The sequence below is a fragment of the Polyodon spathula genome, chromosome 3 (genome assembly GCF_017654505.1).
Source record: "Polyodon spathula isolate WHYD16114869_AA chromosome 3, ASM1765450v1, whole genome shotgun sequence".
In the NCBI taxonomy this organism is placed as follows: domain Eukaryota; kingdom Metazoa; phylum Chordata; class Actinopteri; order Acipenseriformes; family Polyodontidae; genus Polyodon; species Polyodon spathula.
Window position 1 is genome coordinate 94,550,449 of NC_054536.1, and position 27,182 is coordinate 94,577,630.

Genomic DNA, 27,182 nt, shown 5'->3' on the forward strand with positions numbered 1-27,182 from the left:
GTCCTTTAAATATTCCATTAAGGTGCCTTACAAAAAGGCTCTTTCATTGGCGTGTGATTTATACAAAGTATATGATATTTATATCAGAACCCTAACTCAAAGAGCAAATTACCAGTTGTGCCCACGCTCATTTTTATATCAGCGCTGTATGGTTGCATCAGGTATTCTCTATTAATCTGCATTATTCCATACTCACCATTTTCCATGTTATATCGTAGGTCCTGGAGAGCAGCTACAGCAGCCTTTGTCCATTGCAGATCATCGGTCTCAGTTATATGCATGTGTTAGCACAGTCCATCACCCTCCATATCATTCTTACTACAATGAAAGACATGTTTGCAACATTCAGCTGCTTTTATATTACTGATATATATATATTTATGTAAAATGATCATTAACTCTTTGCAGTCCATTTATTCAGCACCTGTCAGGAGTGTCGGGTCCAATTTATTTTCACACAAGCGGTTTATTTTACATGAGCTGTTTAAATTATTTTTTTTTTTCCCCCAGAGTAAAACAGGTTTAAGGCACTGAATTGCAAAAGGACACTCAGTACTGTATCTACAGCCATCTTATTCATTATATTGAGGGGTTTGTCATAGCGAAAGGAAAATCAAAATGAACGATAAACTGTTGTAGTAAGTTAACGAGATGTACCTGTTCATCTCATGTATGCAGTATTCCACCTTTGCTTTATCCAATTAGTTAAATAACTAAAACGCAGTACAAAAAGAAAAAATCCAGAATTCAATCGAAATTTGACATGAAACTTCTCAGAGTGCACCAAATATTAATCCAATATGCAAGAATCCCAAAGTGAACTTGTATTCCAAATCAACCTGACATGATGCTTTGCCACATAGATGCTGAACAAGCCAAAAAACAAAAGTGCTTTTTGACAACCTATATTCATGACAGAGCTATGCCTGTGTTATGCCTTTTTTTCAAACGATCAATTTAGTTTCCAACTTTGTTGCAAAATAAAATGATTTGTTGACTTCACCACAGAGGTGGCATCCTGCGTGTACAGACAGGGATGTTGACAGTGTGTGTTTAGATGATCTTTTTTTGTATTTTTTTATTTGGGGTCCAGAGGCCAGGTTCGTTATAGCTGAAGGTTTCTTATAATGAAGGCTGTTATAGCGAGGGTGTACTGTACAAAGCAATGTCACTTGTTTTTACCTCCATATCTTGACTGAGCCTGATTCTGTTTCGCTTAATTTTTATTTCAAACAGACGTGACAAATTACGTTAATTGCTCATCACTGATCCTAACTGCATTTCGTTCTTGCAGTCGCCTAGTTTATTGTTATGCTTTTGTTATTTTTACTCATTTAAAAGAGTCCCGACATATTTTCTTTTCAGCATGAAATACCCGGTCCAGAGTGAAAACTGATAGCGAGCCCATCATTAAAAATCTCCTTGATTTGTAGCAATGAAAAAAAATCATCTTAGTAGTTTTGTCTTTATAAGGATGCATTGACAGCTTAACAACCACTAATGAATGTTTAAAAGGAGGTAGAGATTTGAAAAATAAAAACCGAAAAGTTAAAGCCCTATAAATAATGTATGAGAAATCAACCAATCACCATTAAAGATCTGTCAAAATTCCTGCACAGTATACTTTATACAGAGTATAGTCTGTAATGGAAAGCATTGATACATTTCAACACATTTCAGCACGTATCCAGGTCATAATAGCTCTCCAGAGTTACAGTAAATGTGTGTCACATATTATGTCATAAAAATGTTCCCAGTTTGAGCAGCTTCACATTGCAATTCCCTCACCAAAACTGTACTGTGTCACTGTGTATTTTGCAACTGAATGTATTTTATTATAAAACAGAGAACACAAGCTGAATTTGTGTGAGACAGTAAGACATATTCATTCCATATTTAGAAACACATCAATCCAGCTGTCGGAGGGTCAGCATGCCATTCACAGCCTCTTGTATGCCGTCACTCTTATTTGAATTTGTAACTACAACTACACTTAACAACTAAAAGAAGGCTGCAATTGAAATCATGCCATTTATACATTTCAACAGCACCTATCCAGGTCAAAATAACTCTCCTTATTTACAGCAAATGCAGCACAGAATGGAGGAAAGCAGTATAAGGTTAGGGGCAAAACTGAATGGAAAATCTATTCTCCATCACCTTTCTGCAGAATGTAATTTAACCAAGGATCTTTTATTTATTGCTTTTAAAATGAAATAGTACCACAGACGTACCATTCACTAATTACATTTATAACCTTTCTATTGATATTTTAATTGATATGTATTTAATGCATGTTAAGAAATAAATATTGAGCCCTGATGGCAGCAAACCAATTAACGTGTACATTTAAATATTAGAAAAACAAGAGAAGGAATTATAGCATGGTGGAAACCATTAACCTCTCTCAGGCTCTTAATTACATGGAGGGCAGTAAACAATGGTGATTTGAATGTACAATAGAAGAACAGGCATGCATACCAGCAGATAGTCCTGTAGTTATTGACTAGCTGGAAGGCTGGAAACTAGGGTTGTGCCCAAGTATGAGTACTAACGAGTGTTTATAATGTTACTCATACCAGTATATATAATATATATATATATATATATATATATATATATATATATATATATATATATATATATATATATATATATTATATTTAGCTCAAAGAGCCAGCTGCCCAGCGTTTCGATATGTTGTACATATCTTTCTCAAGGGAGCCTGTAACATATATACAGGCGATACTGACCAAAGCAATTAACAATTAACAATCATAGCCATACATTCCCTAACCACAAAGTCCATAATTGTCCCACAATTAAAGCTCATAAATGCAACCCCAGCACACTACTGGCTCCCTTTTTGATCCCAAGCCGTTTCCCATTCATGTTCACGAAAGATTCCAAATAGGAGGCCGATACTAAACTTCTCCAGAACCACTTTCCACAGTAATTGTAATCCACAGGTATTGTATCTTCACTCGCTGCACTGCAGAAAAACAAAACTCAGCAGAATAACAGCCAGGAGATCTTGTAATGCAACTTTCCATGAATGGGAATATTTAAATTTTAGACCAGGATTCACCAAAATGATTCAGTCTGGAAATAACTCCATTTAAAAAAAAAAAGAACAGACATACTCCAAGGCATGTCTGTCTTGTAACATTCTTCCAAGTGAAACTGAGGCTTCAATTTATAACAGCTGGGTGTATCACATGACCTTGTTAAGGAAAACATTGCATTAACGTTATTAAAATGAGAAAAGTAATACATTACCCAGTCTGTTCAGTCTATAAGCTTTGAATTAAAAGTTTATTAAACTCTTAGACAAGGGTTGCAAACAGCTAGTTGTAGTCAGTATGAATTCAGCACATGCCCTGGAATGCATCACAGGTCATAACATTGAGTTCTGGGTGTAAAAGGGGGGTGAATGGATGTGTTTGAATTCCATGACACTCAGAATGTGAAGTATAGAATGGAGAGATTGGCAGTGCGTTCTTGATGATTGCCAGGAGACAGGAGGTAGAAGAGGAGACAATGGTGGAGGGGAGCAGAGTAAAGTAAATTTAAATGTGATTCTTTTTGAGAGAGCTGAGATTGCAGGAAATAGATGTTTTAATGTTTTGGTTGTAACTGTTACGTGATTTTCTTCACGGAGGTTTGTAATGTGATTGTAAAGCTGGTATATATATATATATATATATATATATATATATATATATATATATATATATATATATATATATATATATATATATATATATATATATACACACACACACACACACACACACACACTGTATGTAGCTGTGACTCGGGCTCAGAAAACTACATCTACACTGACACCAGCTCAGATTCCATCTGCTGAGACCTGGTAGTTTACTTGCAGTGCTGTTACTGTTGTATCCTGCACTAATTACTTCAAATGCCACACTATAATATACGTTTGTTCCTCGGGTGGGAGTGGGGAGAGGGCTGTATCACTGCTACAAATTTGTAAAAATATATAACCTTAGAAATGTTCCAGAAAGAACTTGTATTATAATTAGGTTTATGTGTTTAACTAGTTTTGTTTTAATGATTTTTTATTCCGATGTGGTTTGGACTTGGGGGGCACTAGATCGGAACTGGAGGGGTACGGCCCCCTGAGCCCTTCCACCCCTTGGCAAACCCCTTGGTTAAATTAATGACACAAAAAATCAGTGTCCTTACCTTCTAATAACTTTTATGACCTTAATTATGGTTATCATTTTCTTTTACTAAATATCGTTTGTATCTTTGCTTGTTTATACTTTGATTCAGTATATGCCAATATTTCAAATACAACTCTACTGAATTACAAATCCCTGTTGCTTCATGTTACCTACATCACTTCCTGTGAAATGGATTTCTGTCCAATGGTGTAGCTGCAAATTAAACTATGAGACCCTTTATTGCAAGAAGAGAATAACTACCAGGAAGCAACATAAACCAGAAGCACAATATGCAAAACATGCTTTATTCTCAACTAGCTGTGCCTCTAGTTACTTTGTTATGCAAATCGAATCACTGACAGTCTGGAATTGAGGTAAAGCTTAGAAGGAAAAAAACGTAGACAAATATTTTGGTGCACTGGTAACATGCACTTGGTAGACACCCTACACCCTATTGACAGTATCTCTTTATGCATATTTATGTACAGATTATATTGAAAGATACAAATAGATATGTTGTATTATAGGTTTCTTTATGCAGGGGAAATTATGTTCTCATTTGAATTGCTTTTGAGTCTGGATACAATGGTTAAATGTCTACAGCATGCTATCAAAATGATTTAATACAGACTTAACCTTAAATGAGGCGTGCTGCTCCATGTGGCGGATAAGCTGTGGCTTCTGTACAGCAGTGAAGTCACACACAGTGCATTTAAACTGCCTGTCTAAAGAAAAGGGGAAAGAAGGAAACAGAATAACAGATGACATGGCAAACAGTACATGTTAAAAACACTGTCACCTGTCATTTAGTTCAGAACAGGCATGTCAGTGACATTCATATCCGCCTGACTGTAAATGGAAAAATAAAGCCTGCAACATGAAAATGATAATCCCCATGACCTATATCCTCTGTACGCAAATATGTAAAAATGCAAATCTGACAGACAAACAGACAGCTGCCTTTATGTACTGCTAAATTCCAATGCTCTCAATAGCTTATGTTAAATATCCTTAATTAATCTTTAATTGACAAGGATTCCACCACCTAAATTATAAAATGTAAGTGTGAAATAGTGACAAGCAAATAATAATAATAATAATAATAATAATAATAATAATAATAATAATAATATAATAATACATTTATTTTATATTAGAGCCTTTCATTAAAATAAATCCCAAAGGCTTTGCATAAAAAATACATAAAAGTAGATAAATATACATAAAACAATACAATAAAAATTCATCTTGAGGCGTGATTTAAACAGACACAGACTCCCGAGTCCCTGAAGGACCTTGGAAGGGAGTTCCAGAGATGAGGGGCCAAAGAGCAAAAGGCACTATCTCCCATAGTTGGTAATTTTGTTCTTGGCATAGAAAGGAGATCATTTTTAGCTGACTGCAAGCTGTGTTGGGGAATGTAGCAGCAAAACAGATCCTTGGTGGAAGAAGGACCCAGGCTAGTCAAGACCTTGAAGGTCAGCAGAAAGATCTTAAAGTCAATTCTATATTTACCTGGTAACCAGTGTATACATGCTAAGACTGGTGTTCTATGGTCATGCTTTCTTTTTCTGGTTAAAGAGTGATGAATGCATAGCAACCTATTAAGAACAGCAAACAGTGAGATCTCCATACATGGCGGGATTGTGAGATGTTGTACACAGCAAGTTGTACTAAAGAAGATCCAGAGTTTTGTGACGTCTGGCTAGTGGTTCAGTCAAGAAAATAAGCAAGGCAGGGTTGGATAGTAAATACCACATTAAATATTTTGTTTAAATATCGCTGATACAGCATAAGTAAATACATAAATAACAGAAACTGTTTTTGAAATTCACACCACCCTCAGTAGTTCTAAAGGTTTTTTTCTCTGTGCGGCTTGCTGACTGCTGCATGTGTTTACATTGTTGAGTCAGAAGACAGTGACCTTTTAATCACCATTTTACTGTTTGGAGCATCTTTCTTTTGTAGTTTGTTTTGTAATTAATTTTCTGTAAAATCACAGAATCACTGTTCAGCCATTTTCTCTTGTTGTGAGTGCAATGGAGAAGGGCATTCCTTTGAAAAAGAGTGGGACTGACAATGATGTGAACCAATCACATCACTGTCAGAAATATCTTGATACCTTCTCTTTAACTATTGCCATCCCGATTATACCGTGGTAGTTTGTTTGAATCTATGTGCAATATATCTTTGAGTATTGTATAATAGTAATAGACATTCCCTTGTGTATTAACTTGTTTTAAATTTGCAGAACTAGCATTTTCTTTACTATCACTTTGTGTACTTGTTGTCTGTCCACCATATATTTATTTCCGACCTTTCCCAAGGTCGGGAAGTTGGTCAGTCTGGAAAAAGGCGAGATTCCATTGCAAGAACGTATTGACCTGGAAGGGAAACAATGTAGCAGCTGCAGATTGTAAAGGCAGCTGCATTCGTTTACCAAGGGGTCATGCGTGACAGCATAAAAAGGGGGATGGAGAATTGTAATCTGTTCCTTTGTATTTGGTTTGTAGTGAGTAAAAGCCAGAAGGATAGTGAAAGTGTATTGTTGCCAGAAATCTTGAGTGTTGTATTTTTGTTTGTTTGCAATTGTCTCGTCTTATCTTGTATGTTACCAGACAGGCTGTCGCCCTGGGCCGGCACAAAACCGGACAACACTGCACCTTTGTCACAAATATAAATTGTATCACCCACCACGAGCACCACTGCACGCACCCAGGACTGGTGACCGTGTTTGAATATTGTGGATGTACGAACTGTGTTTATTATTTTGGACTGCAGCCCATTATTATTAGACAGTGCAATACACATTGCTGTGTATTGCCTGGGATTATTGTCTGGTCACCAGACCTGCAAAGATAATAAAACATTTCTAAACCGGATTATAATTATCTCTGTCTGCTTCTTTCATGCACTACATCACCCCTACACCTGTCTACAATAAACCACTTTGCCACAATGGTACATCAAACTCGGATTTTAGCAACATGTATGCTGCTTAAATAGTGTCTACTGGAGTGTTTACAATTAAGCATTTAAAGTTATGTGGTGTTTTATGTCTGTTGTTTTTTCTATGAAAGTCACAATTTGTGTTTCGAGTTGCATGGTGTTTTATTGCTGTTTGTAATGCTTTTACAAAGATCACTGCTTGTTGCTTGTTTTTGAAGAGTGTTATTTAAAAGCATAGGAAGCTTTATTCGTCTTTGAATTGTACTTGTGAAAATCACTATCTTTTGAAGTGTTTTTGTGAAGCTCACTATTTAAAATGTTATAGTACTTTGGGTCTGATTTGAATTGCTCTTGTTGTTTGCTGCTATATAATAATAATACTAATCTTTATATAGCACCTTTCATAGTGGACCACCATCACAAAGCTCTTTACAAGATACAAGACTAGGGTGTGTGAACTATGTATCAGCTGCAGAGGCACTTACAACATCACACACAAAAGATGGAGCACAAGGAGGTTAAGTGACTTGCTCAGGGTCACACAATGAGTCAGTTGCTGAGCTGGAATTTGAACCAGGTACTTATTGGTTACAAGCCTGTTTCTTTAACCACTGGACCACACAGCCTCCTTGAAGTCTGCTGCTATATTGGCTTTTGCTATCAAGTTGCTGATTGATAACTTGCTGTGTATATGTGGATGGAAAGTAAGTGCTACAATTATGAACTAGTTTTAATGTGTTAATTGTCATACTCTGTCCAAATAACATCTTTGTTCCTTTTTATGTTGGTGTCTCCCTCACTTTATACACTTGCCTTTCTTGATTGTTAAAGAACCTGTTATTTATTTGAAGCTAACTTAATTTCAAATTGGCGTAGTCTTTAAACCTACTTAATTGGTAATTTAAAATAATCTGTTTAATTTATATCGATAACCAGGGCGTTCTTGCCTGTAGCTTTGGGATCTCCTTGGCTATCCTCCTTGAGGGTGGGGCGCTACAACTTTGTGCAGTTGGCAGGATCAAGTATTTCAGAGCAAGTGTGTGGAGTGAGGTAGATCAGTAAATATGCAGTCAGGCAGTGATCAAGATGCATCTCCACTGTGTTCCCACACAGGTTTGGTGCTCTGTGGATTCCTAAATCTCCTGAGTGGAAAGGTAATATTAAATCTTACATATGAATGCAACCTCCTTCTGAGATACAGAAAGTGGAAATGTTGTTGGGTAGTTTAAATGGTGAAGCAAAACGAGAAATTTTAGCCACAGCAATTGCGTGATCTACAGTGCAGCAAATTTTTGATGAACTGAAAGAGCACGGTTAGAGCACAGTTTTTCTCTCAACAACAGCTTACTAGTGATAGTGTTCGTGAGTTTGCACTTAATTTGCAAGAAATGATGAACTGCCTGGAGAAGCTTGATCCAAGGAGCTTAGCTGGACTGGATAAGGTTTTGAGGGACCATTTTATATATGGTTTAATGGATGTCAGCTTGAAAAGGTCTCAACTTAGACTTGATAATGATATCCCATTTGTGTCAATAAAGAAACAGGCATTGGATTGGGTAAATTAGGGGAAAGAGGTGTTTCTACAGGCTGGTTCTGTAACTAGGTCATCTGAATTTGAAAGAGGTGGTCCTGTAGGAGGGACATCCCCTGTAACTGTTAACAATGGGGATTTGTCTGAATTAAAGCAAGAATTTACAGAGCAGATTTTAAAATCAGTTAGGGTTGATTTAAAACAGTTAACTAATCAGTTGAGTAAGGAGGTAAAATGAACCAGAAAGGAACCAAGTTAGACTGGCTTTAAACTAATTTTACCCAAGGTTGAGGACCAGACACTGGGTATAGAGACTACAGGTCCTTCAGATGTGGAAACCGGTAATATAATTGCGGATTGTCCTGTACTTATTGTATCATTGGGGGGCGTGGATACGCCTTGTCTTATAGACACAGGGTCTCAAGTGACCACCTTAAAGGAGAGCTATTTTCATAGCCGGTACGGTATAGTACATGAATAGATAGTACCGGAACGGTACTGGAACAGTAACTGGTCACTTTGGTACATGGTTTGGTGAATTGCACCAGGTCAGTACAGGTTCCGGAGCGGTACTGGAACAGTAACTGGTCACTTTGGTACATGGTTTGGTGAATTGCACCAGGTCAGTACAGGTTCCGGAGCGGTACTGGAACAGTAACTGGTCACTTTGGTACATGGTTTAGTGAATTGCACCAGGTCAGTACAGGTTCCGGAGCGGTACTGGAACAGTAACTGGTCACTTTGGTACATGGTTTGGTGAATTGCACCCGGTCAGTACAGGTTCCGGTACCTGTTCGGTACGGGTCGGGAACAGAGTGGGTCGGTGACCTACTGGTCTACTTGGTTTGCGTTACTGCACAAAGCACTATACAGAGATGCTTACCTATACAGCTTCTAGCAAACCCAAACAGTTCAAACGCATACAGGACTGAGGGAAGCCTGTGGTTCAGGGTGGGACCAATGACTTTGTATGCTGGTGGCCATAAATGCCAGTGAGTGAAGTATATACATAAAATGCTAGATAACTATATAAATAAGATGCCAGGAAAGAGCACCATATTAAATCAAATGCCAGGGAGGATAACTATATACAAAAATCCAGGGAAGTATAACTATATACAAAATCCAGGGAAGTGAACACATTTCTTTATTTTTCAGTCACTGTCAGACAAGCTGGCTAAAATACTAACACTCTGTTAGCTCCTCCTCCTCATCTTCAGTTACATTCTCATTGTCATGGAGTTGGACAGATGTGGATTTTCCAAATCCAAATGCAAATAGATTTGGTTTTATGAAAATGTTTTCCAGTGCCGTCTAAGCTAATCAGCAGAGCGAGTCAGGGAAACTCAATGGCCTGTAGCGCTGCAGCGCTCCTGCAACACAGAGAATTGATTAAAAGCTGTGCAGCTGTGTTAACTCCCGTTTCTGTGCCGTAAGGCAGCACAGACACCGCAACCCTCCTTTCATCTTTTGTTGTTGTTGTTGGGGTGAAAGGAATCTACTTGTTTTAAAGTTTTTTAGTTTCTTAATTTTCTTTAAGTTGACAATATCCGTCTCCTCCAAACTGCAGATAACACAGAATGAATTCGGAATGATAATTTATGCTATTCTACCCTAACTTGACTTGCTGGTTTGCGTTACTATGGAAACAGGAAAAGGCGGCTGGTTCCACGAAAGGATTGGCTCCGCAAGATCAACACAGCAGAACAGATTCTGAAAGTTAAGCAGAAAGCCTTTATTACAGAACCGAAGTTCTGTTGTATATATTTTAAATGCTTAGTTGCCAATGTGGCAACTTTATGGTAAAATTTACTGGCCATATTAAAATTGAAGGTTGCATTAGGCGACCGGACGACCTGATTTGAACCACCCTGCTGCTGATAGAGCCCTAACAGCCTTCGTAATGGAGCTGCAAGAAGTCACCAAGACGCCAGCGAGATACAGCAGGAGAGATTGCAAGCAATCTGCGGCGACGGGCGAACCTCAGTTTCTGTAAAAAAGACAGAAAAGTCACACAAGAGAAAAAAAAATTCTCACAGAAAACAGTGATAATACAATTACAGTTCACAAAATAATAATATTGTTTACAAAAACAAAACTTAATTTTTAACTGCAGCTGGAGCGAAGCGACTCGAGGTGCCAGCTTCACGTCTGTTCTGTCTATGACTCTCCCATCAGGTTCAGTCCTCAAAGTTAATATGATGCTGGTATCTGTGCGTGCAGTCTTCTTATGCCCTTGGGGGTGGGCATGACTGCGTCACAGGCACTAGCACGCAGCTTTGTTATATCTATTCAGGTTTCAGGGTCTTTAGGAGGTAAACACCCATTAGGTAATGGTTACACTTCGTACCTGAAAGGGAACTGGGTGTAAGTGAAGTGAAATACAGTCCACCCCCATTTAAAGAGTAAGTAGTGGGTTCCGAAAGAAATTGCATTATAGCTCACCAGGTGTTGTTGCAGCTGTTTAAATAACATGTCTGTATTTATTTTTTCATTGTAAACATGCCGACAACTTTTTACATTTATAACTTTATTTCTGTCACAAAGCTCGTTCAAAATAGCCGCTTTAGTGCACTGGGGTTTGAGATCTGTCCTCTAAATCAGCCGTTCTCAAACCTATTAGATCACACCTCCTTTCAGCTTTTCTATGAAAACTTGAAAACATTAAGCTGTTTCGCACAAGTAGGTAGAGGTAAAAGGAATTAAAACGTTCATTGCAGCTTTAGATAATACAGGATACTTCCCAGCAACTGACAGCCATGACTCACTCAGTGGGGTGGAAGCAAATAGTGTCTTCAGTAATCGGTCACTTCATAGTCCAGGAGGGCTTCATCTGCCTCAGATGAGACTGCTGGTAGAGGCAGTTGCAAAGGGTTGTCGAATCAAGTCATACTTATCAAGAGTTAAATCCTCAAAGTGTTTCTTCAAGTGGGTACCGAGGCCTGTGACATGATTAGTGATTATTGTTTTCACTAGTTCAACTTTCAAGTTTGTTTTCCTCTAAACATTTCCACATTACCACTTTCCAGTCGTTCCTTCCAGCGGTCAAGTTTCAAGAAGCCATCGGTTTTATCACTTAATGACAGAATGTTGGTGTTGGGACCCTGAAATGAGACATTCAGCACATTTAGTTTTTCAGAAATGTCTGCTAAGTTTGATAGCCATTTGGAATCAGTCAGGTGTTCTGCATGAAGTGACCCAGTGTCAAGAAGGAACAAGCAGTTCATCTCTCAGTTCAAACAAACACATCAGGATTTTTCCTCGAGATAGCCACTGGACTGCTATATGCAAAAGCAGCGACTCGTGTTCTGAACCCATTTCCTTACATAAGATTGAAAACAATATTGAGGCCTTTATCACAGTAGACTGTATCAGAATAAGAACCCTGCACATTCTACCCTGGCCTTTATCACAGTAGCATGTATCAGAATAAGAACCCTGCACATTCTACCCTGGCCTTTATCACAGTAGAATGTATCAGAATAAGAACCCTGCACATTCTACCCTGGCCTTTATCACAGTAGACTGTATCAGAATAAGAACCCTGCACATTCTACCCTGGCCTTTATCACAGTAGACTGTATCAGAATAAGAACCCTGCACATTCTACCCTGGCCTTTATCACAGTAGACTGTATCAGAATAAGAACCCTGTGTATTCTACCCTGGTCTTTATCATTGCACTTAGGAGTTCAGAACTTCCCTGGAACAGCCACTTCACTACAATGCATTTCATCTGCAGTGCATCTCAGAGGGTACCGATTGCATTGGCATGTCCTTCCTGTACTGTCCAGTTTGCAGACTTGCTTTGGGTTCATGTTGTTGAAAGAGGTTGAACATGTGCACCTGGAATCTCTGATTATGTCACAGTGTCCCAATAACAGTTGCATGGTAATTGATTATTGTTATATAAAACTAGAATAATCTGTTATCCCTGGTATAGCTTAAAGCTTATTGCTTTTAATAACAGTGATGTATACAGTGATTTATTTTCAAATCTATTTTTCCTGAGAAAATGTTGCATATGGTCCACAAAGTTTGTGAGATTGACTTCCAAACTAATTATTCAATAAAAAAAGTATACAAAAATCAATAACATTAAATTTTCAATGTCTCCAAGTTAAAAAAAAAATAAAAATAAAAAAGAATAAATAACACAATGAAAACAGTGACACCCTCGACTCAAACTGCAGTTTTAACACTTCTGGTGACACCAGAAAGCCTCAGAGTGGCAGGACATATTTGATTAGTTCTGTTATGTTGTTGCAAACAGCTATTACTGTATTTCAGACAAGGAAGGGGGGAGGGTCTCTTTTCTTGCAACCTATCCTTTATTTCACCTTTTTAAAATGTGTGTAATTGTAGCATTTTTCAAAGGTGCTGGGATCAATCAAACTGATTCCCTTTACTTAACTCTTTCAGCATCAAGTAACTTCACAATAGGATTTATATTGATTGAATCCCGCCATAGAACAAGGAAATAACAGTATCCAAAGTCTAGAAGAGGCACTGTATTTATTGAATGAATCTACACTGTAGACAAACGCAATCTGTTTTGAAACAATGAAAACCCTGTTGGTCTTTTTCAATGACAGAGAGGACATGCAGCGATGTTTCTATTAATCTGGAATGCCGATACAGAACAGCCCTCTCGGGTAATGCAGTGTTCACAGGAGCTGCCCTGACACCCTGCTTACAGTAATAACATCAACACAGACAGTAACCTTTCAGCACTAAATAACTTACAGCAAGAGTCGTGCCTGTCTTCAGCAGCATGATCAACGGCAACATGAAGGCACCTCATAATCCCTGCGGTGACCATTTAGAATTGGCCTCCCTAAAGACAGGTGGCCTGCCTACCCAGTATGCTCCTTTAATGATGAATTCCGGCTCTGTTCCTTTATAGTACACTCCCCCAGGATAGCAGGGAATTGCTTTGTGAATGATTGCAATGCTTTGGCCTTTATGACCTCATCTGATTATTCCACAATGTGTGAGGCAGTGCCTCCCAGTCCCTGGTCTCATTAGTAATAGGAAGCACAGCAATATCTTGAGTTTGTGTTTTCTGTAGAGTTTAGGATTGGCACACTTTCCCCTTCTATGTACAAGACCATGCAGTTATCTAAAAAAAAAGACATCAGCCACATCTGGATTGCAGCACATCTGAAACGTTAATGTAAAAACCGGAACTGGCCAGCAGCATCTACATTCATGACAGTGCATGACCAGAAGCTGTCCAAATCTGCAGGAAAATACGCAAACTGCTGCAGACATTTGATGTAGATATCTGCAGAGTATTCTGTGGAGTATCTGAGAGTTTTGTATTTGTATTAGTAATGGCTTATAAAAATGGAAATCAAGTAAACATAATCATATCAAACAATGTATGGGTTAAGTGCTTCCAATTTAACATATCAAGCCTTTTTATCAGTAAAATCATTAGAAACTGTCAAACAAAAACACATCACATGAGACTTCTTATTGGGCCACATTTTAAAAGCCTCAACTCCAGTTTCAAATGAACTCCTACTTTTTGAAGGAGACAAAACATCTGTTAATTTAACAAAACTAGGAGCGCACAATTAAGCTATATATTTCAGGTCACTTTGGCAGTCTTTATGATAGTTATGATGATAATGTAGCTGCAGAATGTGGCGACTGGAATTCTGAGGGAGGAGGAGAGTTCTGTGATTTCTGAGGTATTCCATTGTCCACAGAGTTGGACTGCCTCCAACATGACTGGTTCCCTATGACCTGATAACCAAGCGTCTAAAAAAGAACACCACCCCAATATCTGAAGCTGACACCTTTTCACCTCTGCGTCTTTGCAAGAAAATCCATTACGACTGCTTTCTGTTTTGTTTTGTTTAGTTTTTCATGTATGAATAGACCTGTGCATGGTACCCATTCCTTCTAAAGCTCTCCTGACTATGGCTGAAAGCCCCCTGCCTCTCCATTCTCTTTACTCACCATCAGATGCATGCTGCAGTTTGTGGCTCTTCAAGGAGCTCCTGAATTTAAATTTCTTCCCTCACACATCACACAGGTGTGGTTTCTCAGTGCTGTGCTGGTTCATGTGGGCCTTGAGATTATATCACTCGCAGTGAGTAATCGCAGAGCGAGCACTTGAAGGGCTTCACACCTGCAAAAAAGCTAAATGTCTACATACATACATTATATATATAATCTATATATATATATACACACAGTGCCTTGCAAAAGTATTCAGACTGAATTATAAATGGTACACTGAAATTTCGTTCTGTTCGATATTTTATTTTAAAACACTTAAACTCCAAATCAATTATTGTAAGGTGACATTGGTTTTATGTTGGGGAATATTTTTAAGAAAAATAAAAAACTGAAATATCTTGCTTGCATAAGTATTCAACCCCTGTGCTGTGGAAGCTCCCAGTTTGCACCGATGAAAGAAATTGCCCAAACGAGGACACAATTACCTTACCATTGGCCTCCATCTGTGAACCATTAAAGTTGCTGCACATTTTCTGGATAAAAACACCATTGTTGAAGGATCATTGGTAAGGCTGTGAATCTGAAGGAAAATGAAGACCAAAGAGCATTCTACAGAAGTTAGAGATAAAGTAATACAAATGCATAGATTAGGGAAAGGGTACAAAATAATATCCAAGTGTTTGGATATCCAAGGAGATAGCTGCTTCTGCATCCAGAGCTCAAACAATATCACAGACATTTGCAGAGCTTTTCGAGATGTTAAAGTGGCTTAAATTGTAGATAATTTCTATCAGGTATATAAAGACTTTCAAGCTGCAACTCACATAGTGATCCAACAAAGCAACCATGAAGACCAAGGAGCTTTCGAAACAAGTCAGGGATAAAGTGGTAGAGGCACAGAGCAGGAGAAGGGTACAAGAAAATTTCAAAGGCGATGATTATCCCTCTCAGCACAGTGAAGTCCATCATTAAGAAGTGGAAGATGCATCATACCACCCAGACACTATCCAGATCAGGTCGGCCTCCCAGACTGAGCAGCCAGATAAGCAATAAACTGGTTTGGGGTGTCACTCCGAAGCCAACAATAACTTTGAGAGATCTGCAAAGTTCTGTGTCTGAGATGGGAGTCAGTGTTCACACATCAACAATAAGCCGGTCCTACACAAAACTGGCCTGCATGGACCGGTGGCAAGAAAGAAGCCTACTCAAAAAGCCTCATCTTAAAGCACGTATGGAGTTTGCGAAAATGCATGTAGATGATACTGCAGACATGTGGAAAAATATTTTCAATTGAATTGAATTGATCTTTTTGGTCTAAATTCCAAGCGTTCCATCTGACGCAAGCCCAACACTGCACATCACCTAGTCAACACCATCCCAACTATCAAGCATGTGGATGCTTCTCTTCAGCAGGGACTGGGAAGCTTGTCAGGATAGAGGTGAGAATGGATGGTGCAAAGTACAGGCGAAATCTTGAGGAAAAACTGTTTGAGTCAGCCAAGACTCTGAAACTGGGGAGGAAATTCACATTTCAGCAGGACAATGACCCGAAGCACAAAGCCAAAGCCAAACTGGAGTGGTTGAACAAGAAGAGAATTAATGTTGTGGAGTGGCCCAGTCAAAGTCCTGACTTGAATCCAATCGAAAATTTATGGCGAGACTTGAAGATTGTCATGATTTCACCATCTTACTGTGCAAAGCTAGTAGAGACCTATCCAAAAAGACTCAGAGGAGTAATTGCTGCAAAAGGTGCTTCTACCAAGTACTGACATAAGGGGCTGAATACTTATGCAACCAGTAAATTTCATTTTGTACATTTTCTTTGCAAGTTTTGATGATATTTAACCTCCTATTCATGTAACAGTGTTCAGTTTACCCACTACAGCTTTGAATAAAAAAAAGTTTGTTTTAAAAACTGTGTAAACATTATTTGTAATTCAACAAATAATACACTGGCCATACATTGTCACTCCCCTAGGGGTAAGGGTTAGGGTAAGAGTGCGACCCTATCGTTTACCAGAGGCAAAAAGGATAGATGTCATTAAGGAGTTAGACACCATGTTACAGAGGAGGCCCCCCTCTTAGTCTTCTTTAATAGTGTTGACAGTGTTTGTTCATTAGAAGCGCAAATGTTTTTTATTTCTTGTATAGGTATTATAAATTATATATATATATAAATATATATATATATATATATATATATATATATATATATATTATATATATATATATATATATAGTGACACCGTGGCTCCTTCTTTGCGTACTGAAGCATGAAATCAATTCAAAATCGCGCCTCGTTGTGTTATCTGTGTAGTTAACTTCGATCAAAGTTGTACGATATAGACATTGTGTAGTCAAAGTTTCCATTTAAGTCATTAGTAGCTTAGTACGATCATGACAACGTTCATAAACAATCAGGTAATCATCCAAAACAGGGTTAAAACAGCCAACAGGGTTATCCAAACAGTCCAGGGTCATACACAGCAACATAATCCAAAAAATCAAGACATATCACGCTTTCAAGCCTTAGCACCAAAACACCTTCTACTCCCCTCTCACCATGGTGCTATGAGCTTGCTCTTTTTTATAGGGCTGGTCAATACCTTTGATCACATGCAGGTGTGCTGACTCATGCCTTGGTTACCTGATCAGGATTCTGGGTATTGCAGTTTTTAGTGGGCAACCATTTTAGTACCTGTAGTCAAACTGGGACTTCCATTTTGTGAAAGTGTCACATATCTCTCATTTAGAACAAATGGGGCTCAAAATAGTGTATATCAGATATATTATTATATATCCAAATAAGTGTTATATATATATATATAATACTATAGATATATATATATATCTATATATATATATATATATTATATATATATCCCGACACAGGTACACTGTGTGTCCATGTGAATACTATAAAATCACACAGTAAATGTCATTCACATGTAAAATGCGATCTTTTGGTTTGTATAATGCATGTTACGCAAACAAAAGTTATTATTAAAATCCGCTACCAAATCGTTATGTAGCAGCTCTCCAGGATGCCTCTGCAGTGTGTGGAGCAGGTTATTAAGTATCCACAGCAGTGGCTCGTATCTCTAGACTGTACTGCTTCAGTAAAATGAAAACCGAATACCTTGTGAAAAAGACAGTGTAAGGGAAGTGCTGTGTAGAATATGTTTGAAACATACAAAATATACTCTAAGACTAATCATTTTAATTTAAAAAACTGAGTCCCCTCTGCCCCTCTCCGTTCCAGCTCGTGTTATCCAGAGGCAAACCTTTCATTTCTTCACTGGCCGTCTCGACAGCTAAGCGTTGTAGCGTGTGTTAATATTTTTAGTAGTAGTAACATGTGACTGATAACCTGCTTGAAGTGGTGAGTGTTAAATAAAGCTTTGTCCTCTACAGTTGGTGCTGGTGCAATGCAAGCTTACTGTATACATCGCAAGCTGACTCAATTATATGTAAATAAATGTGCATTTTTATTTTGATTTAAATTATAAAAACATTATTACTTTTCTATATAACACATTTTTAAACTAAATGTGAATGTTTTTTTCTATTAATATGGATTACCTGTAAAATAATAGGTAATACAATAATAATTTTCAATCAAATATAAACAGGTAGTATGGTGACATCACCAATAAATTATGCAGATGAGACCCACCGAAGCTTCGAAGCTTCCTTCGGTAATGTATTCCGAACCTTTGAAGGTCGAACCTTTGTAGCCCTAATATATATTATATATACTGTATATATACACTAACAAGGCTTGTTAGTTTGATTTCCTTGTGCAGTTGGTTCTATTGTTATATTTGTAAAAAAAAAAAAAATTAAAAAAAGGTGGATATTTACATATCATGAGTCTGTACTGATATCAGACGCTTTGTATTTTTAAAGAGATTTCCTCAAATGGTGATGAGGATTTTTTTATGAAGCCATTTTGATCAAGTGAAGAATCTACCTGGCCTAGGTGAGGTAAAACAACAACACCTTTTCATCTGATTGCGGTCTTTAGAAAAGTGAAAAAGCTGATGTCTGGAGCGGATGTGTGGGGGAGAACCAAATACTACAGTAGTATAAAACCCCTGGGGTTTTACATATGTTTTAAAGATAAAGAGCTTCACATGCACTGTTTGACATGCTGTTTCCAAAAGATTGGTACTCAAAGCCTAATCAAAGGCTGTTTTTAGATCTGCTTTCATATTATATTAATAGCATAGATCACAGGTTGCTTAAAGAAAACATAAACAAACAACACTGTATAATTAGAATGAACAATGAGCTGAATGTGTGGAGTTCAGTATTTCATCAAGGAACTGCTTCAGCCTGACAAGTGTTTTAATAAGTCTAAAACTGCTGCAGCTTCACTTAATCACATTGCTTACCCATGAATTTACCTTTGTCTTTTCCTGTCTGGTAGCTAAATAGCTGTGTGTGGTACAAAGAGAATACTAAAGGAGCGCATTTTAATTCTGTCCGCTATGTGGGCTGTATAACAAAGCCACCGTTCAAATGAAGACTTTCTTTTAGACACACCCTACCTTCATGAGCCCAGATGTGCCGATGCAGGTCTGATCAATTCCTCATTAAAAAGCAACCACAGTAAGGACACTTGGGGGCACACTTCCCAATCAGCCCTTTCAGCTGCACTCTCCTCCCAAGGATTTCTGAGATTGCGTTCACTGACACTTCTGGGAAGAGATGCACTTGCTGTTACTGTTTGTTTGTCACAGCAGCCAACCTTTATAGAACCCCGCTTTCTTTCTCCCTGGCCTCTTCCTTTAAAATTGTCATTAAAAAAACTGACTTCACAAAGTCTGTCTGATCAATCAGCTGCAATTACCAGGTGAGCACTAAACAGCCAAATCGCCTCCTCTCAACTTAGTTTTTTTTTTTTTTTAAATCAATAGGCAGAAACCAATGTCTGAAGGATTAAACCAGCTTGCTTTTACAGCTCCTGACTGTTCTACAAATTAGACTGCTTGAACGGTAGTTTATTTGTATAACTTCATGGTTGCATATATGCAAAAAACCACAGCTAAATCAACCCAAGCAATAACAAACACAATTCTTCACGATCATGTGCATCAGCAGTCTATTATCTGAGTAACAATAACAATATAAATTCATTCTCCTGACACTGTTTGACTGTGTGACCTGCTCGCTAGAGCGCACAGGACTGCAATGCAAGTGTTTCAAGAAGCAGCTCGCAACGCGGTCGCAAGCGACTGCTTTCCCTGCGATCGGTGAACTGTCGTAAAGCAGTTTTAAAGAAGCGTAACTGGCTAGAAAGTCAGTGTTAACGCTAGCAAACATGGCCGGCGTAACAAGGAAGAGCAACTTTTCGAAGGACGAGATTGAAGTTTTAATTGAAATGGTGAGACAAAATCAAACTTTTTTGGTAAGCTTACTACCAATTTAACCAATGAAGACAAGAAAAGATTGTGGCAAACGATCACTGACAAAGTTAATGCTGTTGGAGAACAACAGAGAAGCGTAAGTGATGTGAGGAGAAAATGGACAGACCTCGCTAGCCAGACAAAGCTGAAGGAGGCTAAAAGAAGAAGGGAGTTGAGAAAGACAGGAGGAGGAGGGCAGCCAAAAGATCTGATAGAAGAAGAAAATATGGTTTTGGAAGTTATCGGCAAAGTGGTAGTTGAAGGAGTTCAAGGGGGACTGGATGTAAGCAGTCAAAGCACAAGACAGTTTCACAGAGGATAGAATGTCATAGATGTTTGAGTAAGTAAATATTCTGCTATATTATACTATACGCGGAAAAATGAAAAATAATAAGCTCTGTAAAATAGCATATATATATATATATATATATATATATATATATATATATATATATATATGATAAGGAAAAAGTTGTTGATCCCTAAACACCCTCTCCCTTGTACTCTTACTGCCGTAACGATGACGAACAAGTAAAATCAACGACATTGCAAATGTGTCCTTTTTTCATTATGCTAACTATGGTTTTTGCAATGAAAAAAGGCACTTGCGGTTGCTTTCAAGCACTCGCAGATTTCAGTAGAAAACTTGCGAGATTGCAGCCCCAGAATGATCTGTGATGCCTTCGTGAAACACCAAATTTCACTTGCGACCTCACTGCGAGAGCGATTCCTCGCAGATCGCTTTCATGAAACGAGCCCCTGATTCGAGAGAAAGATAGAGTTGGGTGCTGTTGGCAGTGTGAGCCCAAATAAAGCTTTGCTATCCTCAGTCACGTACAGAACAAAAATATAATTCTCTTTTTGGCAAGGCTTGAGACTGAACAGGAAACTCAGATGGATAAGTTCACAATCAGAGCATGCCCTGTGATCAAGGTAATCACACCTTTTCAAATGAATCCTATTATTCTGCCCTTGCTCTTTTTCTAACCTAAATAGACCTGGCCAGAGCAGTTTTTTTTTCCAGGGCCAAAAGAAATAATGGAAAAGGTGGAAACAAGAATAAGAGAATTTGAATCTTTTGGAAACTCGCAATGTATCGATTGCAAGGTTTTAATTTTTTTTTTGGCAAAGTGTGAAGCTGCTGCCCTATTTTAGTCTCTATTGAGAATTTGTAACGCATATATATATTTTTTTTTTTATACAAGCAAGACCTACCACTCAGATGACAAGAAAATAACCTTAAAATGAATACCATCCGGAGTAAAAAAAAAAGGTTTTGCAGTTATCGTGCCAATAAATACAAGCTAAAGTGTGCAACAAGATTTTTAAAACCATGCAATTTTGAAAAACGTTCACTGAATTTACAGGTGATGAAATTACTGACGTGTGGTTTACTCCCAGAGATATCTAGACTGTATGTGGAACTGCTATACAACTTCCTCATAACACCAAATTTCTCCTCTGCACTTTACCAGCTAGTCTTGTAAAATAAACAGTAGCTGCCCCTTATTCTCAGGTGCTACAGAGTGCGTGACTCTTACCTGGACGGCTGGTTTTGAGATGTGATTTAATAAGCTGATCCTCTGGAAAGGACTTCTCACACACAGGGCAAATCGGGATTCAAGGAAATGCATGCACATGAATGAGGGAGTGGTTAACATGTAGAAAACAGAAAGTACTGATTAGAGGAGAAGCCTCAAAATGGAACGAGGTAACCACTGGAGCACCACATGGATCAGTATTAGGTCCTTTGCTATTCCTAATCTACATTAATGACTTAGATTCTGGTACAGTAAGCAAACTTGTTAAATTTGCAGATGACACAAAAATTGGAGGAGTGGCAAACACTATTGCAGCAGCAAACGTCATTCAAAATGATCTAGACAAGATTCAGAACAGGGCATACACATGGCAAATGACATCTAATAGAGAAAAGTGTACGTTACTGTACGCAGGCAATAAAAATATGCATTATAAATATCATATGGGAGATACTGAAATTGAACAAGGAATCTTTGAAAAAGACCTAGGAGTTTTTGTTGACTCAAAAATGTCTTCATCTAGACAATGTGGGGAAGCTATAAAAAAAGGCCAACAAGATGCTCAGATATATTGTGAAAAGTGTTGCATTTAAATCAAGGGACGTAATGTTAAAACTGTACAATGCATTAGTAAGACCTCATCTTGAATATTGTGTTCAGTTCTGGTCACCTCACTACAAAAAGGATATTGCTGCTCTAGAAAGAGGCAAAGAAGAGCGACCAGAATTATTCCTTGTTTAAATGGCATGTCATATGCAGACAGGCTAAAAGAATGGAATCTATTCAGTCTAGAACAAAGAAGACTACACGGCAACCTGATTCAAGCATTTAAAATTCTAAAAGGTATTGACAGTGTCGACCCAAGGGACTTTTTCAGCCTGAAAAAAGAAACAAGGACCAGGGGTCACAAATGGAGATTAGACAAAGGGGCATTCAGAACAGAAAATAGGAGGCACTTTTTTACACAGAGAATTGTGAGGGTCGACTAGAGACGTACGTCTTTTTGATAATGTCAGACAGGGTCCGACATCGGACTGGAAAGGGGAAATTGTAATGTCGGACCTGGTCTGACATAGGACCACAAAGGGTTAAAAATTCAGAAAAATTTACCAAAAGCACATCTCTACTATATTCCCTGTACCTTAAGCATTGGGGCCAGGGAAACACAAAAAACCCCAAAAAGTACAGAAATAATAATTGTGCTATTGTACTGTTTTCTTGGTTGTAGAACAGGAGGAACCACAAATGAAAATACAGTGCTCACCCATTACAACGCTCCCCATTATAGTGCAGAATCGGTTATAACACGGTAGGGTTGTGGCTCCCATTTGCTCCATAATGCCATTACAGCAGCCATTTTATACTGTTATAAGGTAGAACACAAATAGCACGATTTTGTAACTATGGCTCCCCACTATAGCATTATAAAGGTTGAGCACTGTAATAACAACCAAGTACAGTAAGCATTGCCCCTTTTCAGTTAACTAGGCTGACTCCTGTACAGCTCCCACAGCTTCCCCAGAACACTTCCCCTTTATATTTCTCTCTTACAGCTTTTTCACAACACTTACCCTTTGGGTTTCTCTCTCACAGGGCTTTTATACAACTAATCTGTCCATCTAGTTAGTCCTTATTGAGTAACTAGTGTTGCCTGTGCAAATTTAACAACTAACCAATGAAGTCTCCTGAAGAGCCAATCCTTGTGATTTTAGCACAGGACATTAACCTCATGCCAGGAACTCTGCATCAGGCCCAAGTGCTTGCTAAGCAAAATAAGCCCCAAAAGCTTATCAAGTGAGACATAGGGAAAAGCCACAGAAATCAGCACTCCACAGTGCTGCATGTGTGAATAGTATGGAGCAAGTTGGGGGTCAGGGTCCTTTACACTGCCACACTTGCATGTTTAGGTTTGATTGATTCTTACTGCAATCAATCAAATGTTTCTTTTTTTATTTTGATAAGTCTGGGTTAAGGGTATTTCACCCAAGTTCAGGAGTTGCTCTTCAGTTCTAGTTGCGTGTCATAGATATCACATAGTCCAGATCAGCCACAGTGTCTTTATAGAAGCAACAGCCAGCACCACCAAGTGAACTACTAAGAAACGTTTGTCGATCGAGCCCACATTTGTGTATGGCAGGCAACTACAGTTGATGAGCAGCCAACACAGACATAATAACATATTTGAGTAACGGCAAACCCCCTAAAAAGCTAAGAAACTGAAGTCTGAAACTACTTAGTACTTTCATACAGTAGAGCCAAAATAAATATAACATCCAGTCATACATCATAAATGTAGGCAGCCCTGAAGTGGAAACTGGTGTATAACCACCAGAAGTGAAACCAATTTTCCTCATGGTCCGACGAAAGGATTAAATTATAGTGTATCAATATGGGTGTGTGGTTTCTTCAATGCCCTTGATCTGAAAGGGCCTTTTTTTCTCTGATGGAAACATTTTTGTGGCTATAAATCCTTCAGATAAAGTCTACAGTCTTGTGTTGGTCTATGACTCATTAATGTGGCAGTGAGGGAGAACCACTAAACTTCATTCATGAAAATTGCTTAAGTCAGTAGAGTTGGGTATAAATATGCTTAGTGTAGCACATACTTGACTTTTTTAAAAGTCTGTAGGCATTACATTGATTTTTTAAATCACTCTAAGAAAAGTTAGAGTGATTTCAAAAATCTAAAGTATACTGAGTTTCAAAAGAAACTTATCACTTATATTTGAATAAAATACACTAGATGTGATCGAAAAATGACAAAATCTGTTTTAGAGCGGGTGCAGCGACTTTTTATTGTGCTGATTAACAACTGACATCACGGAGATGCTACAAAATGATCTGTTGATCTTGGGAAGGTGTTGTGACTCTTGGTCTCCCAGTTCGTGGCCTGTCATTGACAGAGTGTGTCTGGTTATACCGTCTTGCCAGGTTTGAAATTGCTGGCTGTGAGCAGCCAAGGCGCCGAGCCACATTATGTAATGTATATAACATGCCGATTCCACGAAGGCACTGCTCTCTTGACAGACGTGGTATATCACTTTTTCAACAAATTCAACAGGTGAAATCACTGTGTCCAATCAACTGTCTCACTAATTAGGTGAGTAACTGCATGTGCTTCAGTCACAGTCTCTCATGGTCAAGGATGAATGATCGAGTGATTAAAAAGAAACCAAAGACATTTCGTCAATGCCCATCATTTATATACCTTTTTTATTTCTCGAAAATAAATGTGTTATAATAGTGATAAGTTTCTTTTGCTGCTCTGTATATTTTTAGGTAGCAGTATTTTTTTTCTCTCCTAAGCTATAGTTCCAACTCCTACAAAGGGAAGGTATACTGTATAGAAGTCTAGATATTACTGAGTCACAGTAGTTACTCGTACAATACTACAGCTTTCTGCAGTATACAACATCACATGGGCCCATCTTTTCACTGAGGATAAAACAGACACAGGTAAAACTACACATCTGAGTACTGAACTTCACACAGTGATGACTGTATCTGAGCAGAGCCTTTACTCTTCATTATATCACTAATATATAGTTTACGCTTGCCAACCATTTGACATTTCTTACAAATGACAAATGGGAAACAATGTCCCTTGTTATATTAACATAGCATGGAAGACACAAGTGGAATATAAAAATCAACACAAAAAAAAAAAAAAAACCCTGCAATATTTGTAACGTTAGCAAAAAAAAAAAAAAAAAGATACTGTTCAAAATGGTATAGGACATCCAAGGGTAAGTTATGCACACTCACAATGTGGGTATTTTTTTTAAAGCAGCTCTTTTTCTGAAATATTACAGAATAGGTTTGCATCCTTGTAGGAGATAAGTGGGGCATGCCAAATTCAGCTGCAACAGGATTAAGAATGGTTCCACATAGTGCAAAACATATTATGAGCTTGATACTCTAACCATTTTTAGGGCAACTGTCATCTACCAACATCCCCAGCAACTCAATGGTATGAGCAGCTAGGAGCAACCTGCACAGCAATAGCCATTGACAAAGCATATGAAGCAGTTAAAAGGCTACATAATTTTATCCCCATTACTTCTTGTTCCAAATGGCACTCACCGGGGGAGCTATGACATGTTTTGTCCAGATTTGAGCAACAACAACAACAACAACAACAACAACAACAACAATAATAATAATAATAATAATATTTTTTACACACACTGAAGCACCTTAAAAACAGAAACCCTTTCAATAACAGCATCACACGCTGATACTGAAGCACCTTCACAAAGAAACCCTTTCAATAACAGCATCACACACTGATACTGAAGCACATTCAACACAGAAACCCTTTCAATAACAGCATCACACACTGATACTGAAGCACATTCAACACAGAAACCCTTTCAATAACAGCATCACACACTGATACTGAAGCACCTTCAACACAGAAACCCTTTCAATAACAGCATCACACACTGATACTGAAGCACATTCAATAACAGCATCACACACTGATACTGAAGCACATTCAACACAGAAACCCTTTCAATAACAGCATCACACACTGAAGCACATTGAAGCACCTTCAACACAGAAACCCTTTCAATAACAGCATCACACACTGATACTGAAGCACATTCAACACAGAAACCCTTTCAATAACAGCATCACACACTGATACTGAAGCACATTCAACACAGAAACCCTTTCAATAACAGCATCACACAATGATACTGAAGCACATTCAACACAGAAACCCTTTCAATAACAGCATCACACACTGATACTGAAGCACATTCAACACAGAAACCCTTTCAATAACAGCATCACACAATGATACTGAAGCACATTCAACACAGAAACCCTTTCAATAACAGCATCACACACTGATACTGAAGCACCTTCAACACAGAAACCTGATTCACTTTCAATAACAGCATCACACACTGATACTGAAGCACCTTCAACACAGAAACCCTTTCATCAGTATCACACACTGACACTGACACTGAAGCACAAACAACACAGAATGAAGCGGATATACTCTCGGCAACGCTAAATAAAGACTACGGGTCACCGGCTGTTTACTTTCAAAGTGGAAGGGCTTTTTCTTGGATGGCAGCTCAGAGTACATTTCAAGACTGGCCAGGGCTCAATGATTAACTGCAGAGTACAAAGAGCCAAGAAAACTTGCATTTGAAATCTGGGCCACTGACTTAATGAGCGAGCCCCAGGGATGAATCTGTTCACAAGCTTACTGGATCTGTGCAATGTCATTTGCATTGAATTCAAGCCTTGGCAAAATGTCATTGTTCTATCTACTGTCAATGCATTATGTCAAGTTGTATCACAATAGAGTAACAGCATCACACACTAATACTGAAGCACCTTGTTTTCTGATTTATATACAGCATCACACACTATACTGAAGCGCCTTCAATAACAGCATCAGAAGCGCCTTCAGCACACACACTTACAAGCACAGCATCACACACTGACACTGAAGCACCTTCAACACAGAAACCCTTTCAATAACAGCATCACACACTATACTGAAGCACCTTCAATAACAGCATCACACACTGATACTGAAGCTCCTTCAACACAGAACA

General features: G+C 38.3%; 1 pseudogene; it reads right to left on the bottom strand.

The window, feature by feature from the left end:
• Nucleotides 1–202: 202 nt before the first annotated feature.
• The window catches only part of LOC121309646, a 53,008-nt pseudogene continuing 26,028 nt past the window's right edge, over nt 203–27,182 (bottom strand).